A 9576-nucleotide genomic window follows, 5' to 3' on the forward strand; every position below is an offset into this window, starting at 1 on the left:
TTGAGTTTGAATTTTTCGAATGAAACCCTGTAGAGATTTTTAATATAATATTGTGTGTTTCATCATCAGAATGATAATGCAAACCAATTTTTAAAATGTTGAATGCTATTAATCATTTTAAGTCTCTTAAGGTCCCCAACACATTGTGTATATTTCAACCCAAAGACCTAATTGTTCTTTTCCTATCCTCCAAATATCCATACTTCCACAAATATTGGAGCAGCAAAATCCTGCCATTAGAAATATAATAATGCCAGAACACTAGGATATCAATAGGTCATTCATAAAAATTATATAATTGTACAAAAATAGAATTTGAAATTAGGTTGTGATATAAGCATGTTGAAACTAACTTGTGATATAATCATGTCATTGACATGAATATTAATTCTCCACTTCTCAAAAAAAAGGTTTAAAAATATTTTAGCACAAACTAATCCTTTTAGAAAATCAAGTTTGTTTACACAATATAAAGGTAAAATTCAAATAGCCAAAAGTCAAAATTCAAATACTCTATGATTTCACCATTTTGTACATGGGAATAATGTAGGTGACACACAATAAACTTATACCATAAGAATTCAAATGAAAATAATCTGTGGAATAGGCCCCTCATTAAGAGCCATTGGTCACAACCAACTACATTTTACACCTTTATGTATTGATTATCTTCCCTCTTGTAGATTTTAAACCTAGATGCTTTATGGATATTGCTCTGCAATGGCTCATCTAGCACTTTTGTGGATTTTAAACCTAAATATCTTTGGAACATAACTCTGCACTAGCTTTGATGGCTTTACATGTCCATATGTCATCAAAAAAAGATGTGGAAATGTTGTTCCAAAATATGCCCCATCAGTATCTGTCTTAGTTGAGGAAATTATATGGGCATATAACACCATTAGTGATGCATATTTGTATCTCAAAGTACTAATTTTCTCTCAAAAGGAAAATTGTTAAAATGCCTCCACATTATAGATTTAGCCCAAAAAAATGAAAATATTATATATGAAATTAAATAAAAACCCTAACATATAGAAATTACCATTTACTCATGCTATAAATGTATGACTTTTTAAAGACTAAAATTTATGTAAACATGCTTTATTAAGGATATTGCCTTGATATTTGGACCTTGGATAGTAAACATCTTCACATTTTGGATAGTAAATTTTCACTGTGCTTGTCTGTGGAATATCTAACTAGCCCACTGGGAGATATGGCTGACCTAAATAATAAACTCTTGGGCACCTTACAAAATCAGCATTCTTGTACTTCTCTAGCTCCACATGTAATATCAAGAGCAAGAAAAGGATCATATTCAACTGGCACAAGCACCTAAATCCTATTTAGGTTCAACTAACTTATGATCACATCATACCATAGAATTCATCCCCTTTCTTGTTAAAATATAACGGACATGGATCAAACCATAAAGCATCTCAGCACCAGACTCCACCAACTCATTCTATTCCTTGTTTAATATATCATCTATAAGCAAAAATTATAGAAGACTGCAGTCATTTTTTATTTTGATACTTAAAATTAAACAAATACAAAAGGAGGTGTTGCATATCATTCATATAACTAATTTCATGTAGTAACTTTGTCAAAATGCAATGAATGGACTTCATATAAACATCATGAAAAACAAATGATATTGAGATTTATTATAATGAAGGAAGATTTAATAAGTTTCCCAGCTCCTACAATGTTGATGAATATTTGGAGTTGTATCACTTTGATTGGAATGATCAACAAAATGAGCCAAAAGCTCCAAACAGAAAGTAAGCATTAGTAAGCTCCAAACTAAATCCTAGTATGCACCTTTTTGATGGAATCAGTAAGCACCAAACTTGCATATGGATGCACATCTTAAGATGTTGAATAAGCTTTTAAATATATAATTGATCAACAATTAAGATAAATGATAATTGTTTAGATTTTAAATTGATTCAAAAGATCTGATGATATTTTGTATGTGCTTGTGCAAGCTAGATGGTGGGAAGGGGATACTTAATTAGGGCAAGCCTAAGAATAAATAGGCCCAAAATAATGCATAGAGAAACTGTGCAACATCAGTTAGTGTCTAGACAACAATGTGCATGGAACCAATAATTTAATTCAGTTCTTCTTAGTGGTCATTTTTGGATTTTTATCAGCATCTATAAAAATTTCAAGGTTTTCAAGAGGCGACAATAATGTGTGTCTGAGGTGCTTCTTGAAGGCAATAATTTAGCACAATCAAATAGACTTTTTACTTCATCATTTTTAAATTTTCCTACATTGTTTGTCTATGCCTAAAAGAAAATTAAGTCCTAAACTAGAATTAGATGGGGGTAACCACTATCTAATGAATCCCACAAGAGCCATGGTTAAATGCCACAATCAATTTCATGTTAACTGGTGGCAGAATTATCAATTTCCTCTTCCTCAATTACTTCCAAGTTTTCCTTAAATGCTTTCTTGGTTTTCTTGGTTGGCACTAATGGTAGGAAAGCTTGCATTTGATAATGTTTATCAGCCAAAAATAGAACAATGTGATAATATTTGCACAATATGGAGCTTTTGTTCTTGTGTATGAGGGTAGATAGAGCAACACCAGTATGATGTTATTTTACTTCAATGATATTTTTTAGTTCTTCTAAAAATTGAACTATTAATGTTAACATATATTTTTGGTTGCAACTATCTTGGACAAAAATAATTTAGTGAAATATGATCAGAAAAGTGGATATTTCTAGGTTACTGATCTTGGATGGATACCTAATTATTATGACATAACTCATGGGACAATTGCTACTTATAATGAGCTCTTTCACCCACATTCCTTGGGGGATTCACCTACTATATATTTTTTAAACAACTTAGTTTTTGACCAATCATTGGTGATATGGTACACTATTTAATATCTATTTCTCAGCCCACAACAAAGATGAAGACTGTTGGTTTGTGGTGCAAGTTAATCAATGATGAAGCAAACAATGAAGAAGTGCCCTCTCCATAGCCCTTACAACCACAATGTTGACCTTGTGGAGATTAGAAACCTTATATTAATTGGTGTCTTTGACCCCAAAAAATTTGGTTGCATCTGCATCACTCACATAATTGATGGTGCCCTATGCATAAATGTCCATTTGTTCCATGTTGTATCAAACAATTGTTTCTTATCCAAGCCATTTAGTTTGCAACCCTTTAAATCTCTGCAAAGATAAAGTTGGAGAAGGAGAATTTTTCTTCTCAAAAGTGTCATTTGATTGTAAAGAGTTCATTCCATTATCTACTAAACTAGACATGTCTTGTTTGTTGAATAGATAATGGAATGGACACTTTATAATTAGAGGACACTTTTGAGAAGAAAATTTTTCTTGCTCCAACTTTATCTTTGTAGAGATTTAAAATTTGTAAATTAAATGGCTTGGATAAGAAATAATTTCTTGATACAACATAAGAAAAAAAAAATTGACTAAACATTGGTGAAAATTTTGACGAATTCTTGATAGTTTTCTACCAAGACATGTTCAAAATTTCCACCCATTATAAAAAAAAAATTGACCAAACATTGGTGAAAATTTTGACCAATTCTTGATAGCTTTCTACCAAGACTTGGTCAAAATTTCCACCAATTATTAAAAAAATTCAACCAAACATCGGTAGAAATGTTGACCAATTCTTGATAGTTTTCTACCAAGAATTGGTCAAAATTTCCACCAATTCTTAAAAAAATTGACCAAACATTGGTGAAAATTTCAACCAACAATGACAAATCAGCACTAGCAAAAAATAAAAATTTTCAACAAATGTATTGGTTGAAATTTTGACCAACCTATAGGTTGGTCAAAATTTCATCCAACTTGGGTCAAAATTTTGACCAAAATTTGTTGAAATTTGAGTTCAAATTTACTAGTGTTAGGTAATGGTTTGGTCAATATTTCTATAATTTATTCTTTTGTATTTACATATTCCAATTTGACTTCTTTTTCATGTACCAATTGTCTCAAGAAATGATATATTATAGAAATGTTTTTTTGTTTTGGTATGCATTACTAGATTTTTTGATATATTGATTGCACTAGTGTTTTCACATTATATAACTATTGGATCCTTGATCTTTATCTTCATTCCTATCAACAATTGTTTGAACCAAACAATACTAGAACAATTGACTGGTGCTACCATATATTTTTTCTCTGTTGTGGATTGAGAGATACAATTATATTTCTTGCTTGTCCAAGACACTAGTCTTTTACCAAGAAAGAATGCTCTACCACTGGTGCTTTTTTTGTCACCAATACTTCCTGCCCAATCAGCATTTTTGAATACTTTTAAATCCGAATTTGCTCCTATTTTGTACCATAAACCATATTCTTTAGTACCTTTTAGACATCTCATGATTCTTTTGACTGCCATCATGTGATATTCTTTGGGATTTGCTAAGAATCTTTCCACCATACTGACTGCTAAAGCAATATCAGGCCTTGTATGCACTACACACTACAATTTTTTCCAATCATTGATCTGTATGTGGTCTGATCTACCTCTTTGGATTCATCATTTTTGGGAAGTTTATGACCTGTAGAGATAGGGGTTCCAAGTGGTCTTGAATCCTCCATTCCAAATTTCTTTAGTATCTCCTTGATATATTTAGATTGAGTAATGTAGATACCATCGTTATTCTTTTGAATCTATAATCCAACAAGGAATTTTATCTCTCCAAATATAGAAATCTCAAATTCTTTACTCATTTCTTCTGAAAATGCTTTTCACAAGTCATCATTTCCTGTGAATAAAGTGTCATCAACAAATATTTCTGCCAACACAATCTTTTTGTCTAGTACTTATTTGATATATAGACTACTATTATCATTTGTTCTCTGAAAACCAATTTGTATTAAGTAGTTATGAAGCCTTTCATACCAAGCCCTAGGAGCTTGCTTCAGACCATATAATGCTTTTTGTAACTTGTAGACCATGTCCTTTTTGCTAGGATCTACAAAACCTTGAGGTTGTTTAATGTATACTTCTTCATCAAGAATTTGATTCAAGAATATTGATTTTACATCCATTTAATAAACTTTAAATTCTTTCAACTATACCATTCTATTAAGGTGTACTAGGGGTCGATACTTATCTTTTAATTCCTTTTTTAATTCATAATTCATTGAATTAATTAAGAGATGAATTCACCACCTCTATCTAATCTCAAACATTTCAACTTCTTTCTAGTTTCTTTTTCTACTCTTGCCAAATACCATTTGAATTTTTGAAAAGCTTCAAATTTTTCTTTTAGATACATTATAGTCATCACTCTAGAATAGTCATCAACACAAGTAATGAAAAAAAAAAATTCCACTATAACTCTCTATTCCAGTAGGTCCACATAACTATGCATGCACCAACTCTAAGACTTCTTTAGAATGATAGTTCTTACTTTTGAAACTAGTCTTTCCCATCTTACCAATTTGAAAATTTTTGCATAGACCCATATAAGGTTTCCTCAAGCTAGGAATACCTCTTACTCTTCTATGTTTTCTTATCTTAACCAAATTATCAAATCTAACATGAAATTATATTTTGTTCCATAACCATCTTTCTTCTACTTGAGCAATAAAATAGGAACTTTCACTGAGATCAAGATAGAATAAGTTACCTTTTTTTTATTTTCTAGATCCAACCATATTTCCTTTTCAATCTAGCAATTTAACCTTCCCATTCATAAATTCCACCTTGAATACAATTTTATTCAATTTTGCCACACATAGAAGATTATTCTTTACTTTAACCCAATAAGAATTATCACATATAAGTTCATTTGTTAATGAAATACATCATTATCCTTTTATGCAATGTTGAACTATCGTTATGCACGATGCTAAATGGCAAGAATTCTTTTGAACTCCTCTTGAAAAATCAATCTCATGAACCAACTCTAAGGTTCCAGGTGATCTCACAACCTAATATAATCCACTTAGTTGAAGATAAATTTTTTTGTTCATGAGGAGGCCTTTGCTGGTTTGAATGATTTTGGATGAGATGTAGAATCTACTCATTGCTTCAAAATAAACACCCAAAAGAACTTTTTTTTTGTATTTTTTTATTTTTTATATGAATTCAATCTAACAATACAACTAATATGAATTCCTAAATTAACAAGGGGTTAGTAAAGCAAATAAAATGAAAGAAAAAATCCTATTGGACATAAGCTACAGAAAAGAACATGTCTACTAGTTAAGCTTTCAAAGAAATTGGTGAGTAACCAATGAAAATAGGAGCAATGCTTCCTTGATTCCACTAGTGCAATCATTTATGGGAAACTTAATAACCATAGGATGTTTCACTCTTCATCAATTTTCAAGGCCATAGAAAGTGCACTCATATGAGACAAATAGTTATGCAGGCACAGTTTGGTAATTTCTTCTCGAGCTAGATACATTAACAAAATTTGTTAAATCATAGAAAACACCAGAATTAAAAGAGATCACACAACCAAAAATAAAGCAATAAACGTTTGGCTCAATCAAAATTTCATGAACATAAATTCACAAAACAATGACACATTTAGGAAAGAATCACCACACTCCAAATGCGAGCACCAAAAGAATAATATTATTGCAAACTAATGGCAGCCCTGATTACATATTACAATTCTTTATTTATAAGAAATCATCTCCTCAATTTGTGTTGAGAATGAGAGATATCTTCATGTGATAATATGATTTTAATTTAATAAAAAAACTAATTATGTATAAACTAAAAATTTAATTGGTGCTTAGTAGGACTTCATCCATTTTTATATTTGTTAATTGGATGCATGAGCCTTTACATGTCATAAAACAAAGAAATTGAGAGAAGATAAGAAGAAAAAAGCCTCTAGTTGAAGTAGAAGTGTCTAGAAGTGTCAAAAATACAAGCTCAACCTTCATTGGGTGTTAGTTAGAGTTAAACTACTATCAAAATTGTGTTTTCAATGCATGAAAAGCTCTAATCTTGGAACTGATAGTTAACTATCAGTGCACCTCTAGAAAAGTGCACCTCAGAAAAAGTGCACCTATGCACCTCTAACTTCTCCAAAAATCTTCCAACACTTTGTGACAAAAATAATACCTGTCCACCAGTGCACCAGCACACCTCAAAGGTCCAAAAATGCAAAATTTTTACCAAGTGTCAAAAATGAAATTTTGGCATTTGGGTTTTGTCACCCTTCATACTAGAGCTATGTCTAGATACTTGTCCTTGAATTTCTCAATAATCTTGGTAAACTTGGCTACATATAGTAGATCAAAGGTATTATATTTATCCTTGACCTTTTGCCTCTAGTTATCTACCTCTATACATGTCTCAACAAAATCCTCAAGTTTGGTATCTAGCTCTAACAAGGCTTCTTCTATTCTAAATGCTTTCCAAATATCCTCATCACTAGAAGCTTCTTCAAAAATCTTCCTTAATTTCTCTACCACTACCTCTACTAGCATCAATTTCTCTTGTGTGTCATCTTCAAATATGTTGAGACATGCATCACTATAATGTTTCTATACCTGCAAAATCTCCTCTTGAGCTTGATCCTTGAGCCGATGGATCTCTACATGTAATGTTTCCATTACTTTATTACTATCTGCTATCTTTTCAATCCAATCACCAATTAAATCTAACTCCTCTATTGTATATACATCTATAAACAATCTCTACCTATAAATCCTTACCCCATGCATGTACCTCATCCATGATACTGAAATCCTACTTCAAAATTGCTACCATTTTATCTACATTTTCTTGCATAGCATGTAGTAGCATGAGATTTCCCTGGATGATAAGAACTCCCTTTTCCTCAAAACTTTCCTACCATTGCTAACAGACATTCAAAAATTGATCCAAATTCACTCCTCCCTTATCTCTCCTTTCAAGTACTACAGTTAAAGAATCTTTTGGGTGTTCAGGATCCAAAAAACCAACCACTTTAGCTAAATATCCTTTTAGGATATCATTTTTCCTATGAAGTGTCATCATTTCTACCCCTTCTTATTCCAAACTTCTAAACACCTCCTTCATCCCCATTGTGACCATCAACTTGATTGTATCTAGTGTGGGCCTCCTGAGCATAACCTCTCTAATATAATAATCTTGTTGACCCAAATCTTCTATTTTTGAATTAGGAGAAGGGATAGCCACTTGCACGAATAAATCTTGATTTTAGTCACTATTGATGAATGCCAATTATCTTGCCTATCTTGAGGGGGACTCAGGTTTCCTTAGAACCTCAATCAACTCCATCATATCCTCTTGATCAACATTGAATTGTGGCCTTTTACTTATCATTTCTTTGTGTAACCATGTTGGGACTCATTTCCACCAAAGGCCCACCTCTTGAGGATGATGGAGTTTGTTCTTCTACCCCTTTGCCCTTATCACTCTTTTCTAGAGTCTTTTCCCTTTGTGAAGGTTCTTCCTCTATAGTTTTTCTTTTCATGGAGCCCACAGTTCTTACCTCGGTGTCTTGGGGAGCTTGCAAAGGATATTGAACCATTTGCCCTTCCCTAGACACTTCATTAGTTGATATTTGTTGTGGTTCTTCCTCCTACTCCTTTTGAATTTGTTCTTCTATGGTACCTAGAGGCAAGGGAGTAGCAAAGCCTTTATGAACAACTAACCTAAAATGGGGATGGAGGAGGAAGCTCAGGACCTTGTGTTCTGGGGGCATTTGGGTCCACTCTTCTTGTTGGGGCTGATTTGTTAGCGTATCTCAGATCTTGTCTCCCATCAATTCTATCCCTACGGGCATTAAATTAAAATTTGACATCTTAAATATGTCAGTTCCCTCTACATCTTTCTCATCAATCCATTGTTGCATTTCATCCTCTAATGTAGTTATCTATAGAGGTTCTTCTAGAATTGGTGATAGTCTAGTAGTGGAACTTCTTCTCCTTTCTAGTTTCATGGTTCTGGCTAGCTGGGTTCTCTTGTTTAAAGGTAGATTATCCTCATCTTCTTCTTCTTCTTCCCCTTTAGGGATAGGTTCCAAAATAGATGGGAAAGGAACTACCCTTCTGATCACCCTTTTCCTCTTCTTGACTAGAGTCTTAATCTTTCTTCCTTTCTTAGGTGCAGAAGGGGATACTTTTTCTACCTACCGAGGAGGAGAAACTTCTTGAATTTCAACCTCTATTTTTGCTTGGCTAGGTATAGCTAGTGGCACTTGAGGGTCTATCTAGACTTGCAAAGCTCCAATATCTTCTAGCCCTTGCACATTTTCTTCTTGTTGCTATGGAAGTGCTAGGATTTCACCCTCTTCTATTTTAGCTCTTTCAGGAGAAATCCTCTTTCTTTTGCCCTTTCCTTTTCTCTCCTAAGGGTGATAGTATCCAACTAGTCTATCAAGTTGGTATGCCATTTCAGGCCTAATGGGTGACTAAGCTACAAAGGTAGGGATGGTGACTTTCTTCCCTCTACCTTTGCATGGGCAAGCTTGTACATGAAAAACCACAGTCTCAAGTATTGGATCAAGTTTAAATGGTTTCTTGATCCAATCTTATGTAATTTTGATGACGTGCCTTTCCCAATGATTAATATCATCATTCTCTT

The 9576-nt window shown here is 32.8% G+C and overlaps 1 pseudogene; it reads right to left on the reverse strand.

The window, feature by feature from the left end:
* Positions 1 to 710: 710 nt before the first annotated feature.
* LOC149553074 (casein kinase II subunit beta-1-like) lies at positions 711 to 8521 on the reverse strand (annotated as a pseudogene).
* Positions 8522 to 9576: the final 1055 nt, after the last annotated feature.

Source organism: Cupressus sempervirens, chromosome 6 (genome assembly GCF_028749045.1).
Source record: "Cupressus sempervirens isolate cs-2001-9-10 chromosome 6, ASM2874904v1, whole genome shotgun sequence".
Taxonomy (NCBI): domain Eukaryota; kingdom Viridiplantae; phylum Streptophyta; class Pinopsida; order Cupressales; family Cupressaceae; genus Cupressus; species Cupressus sempervirens.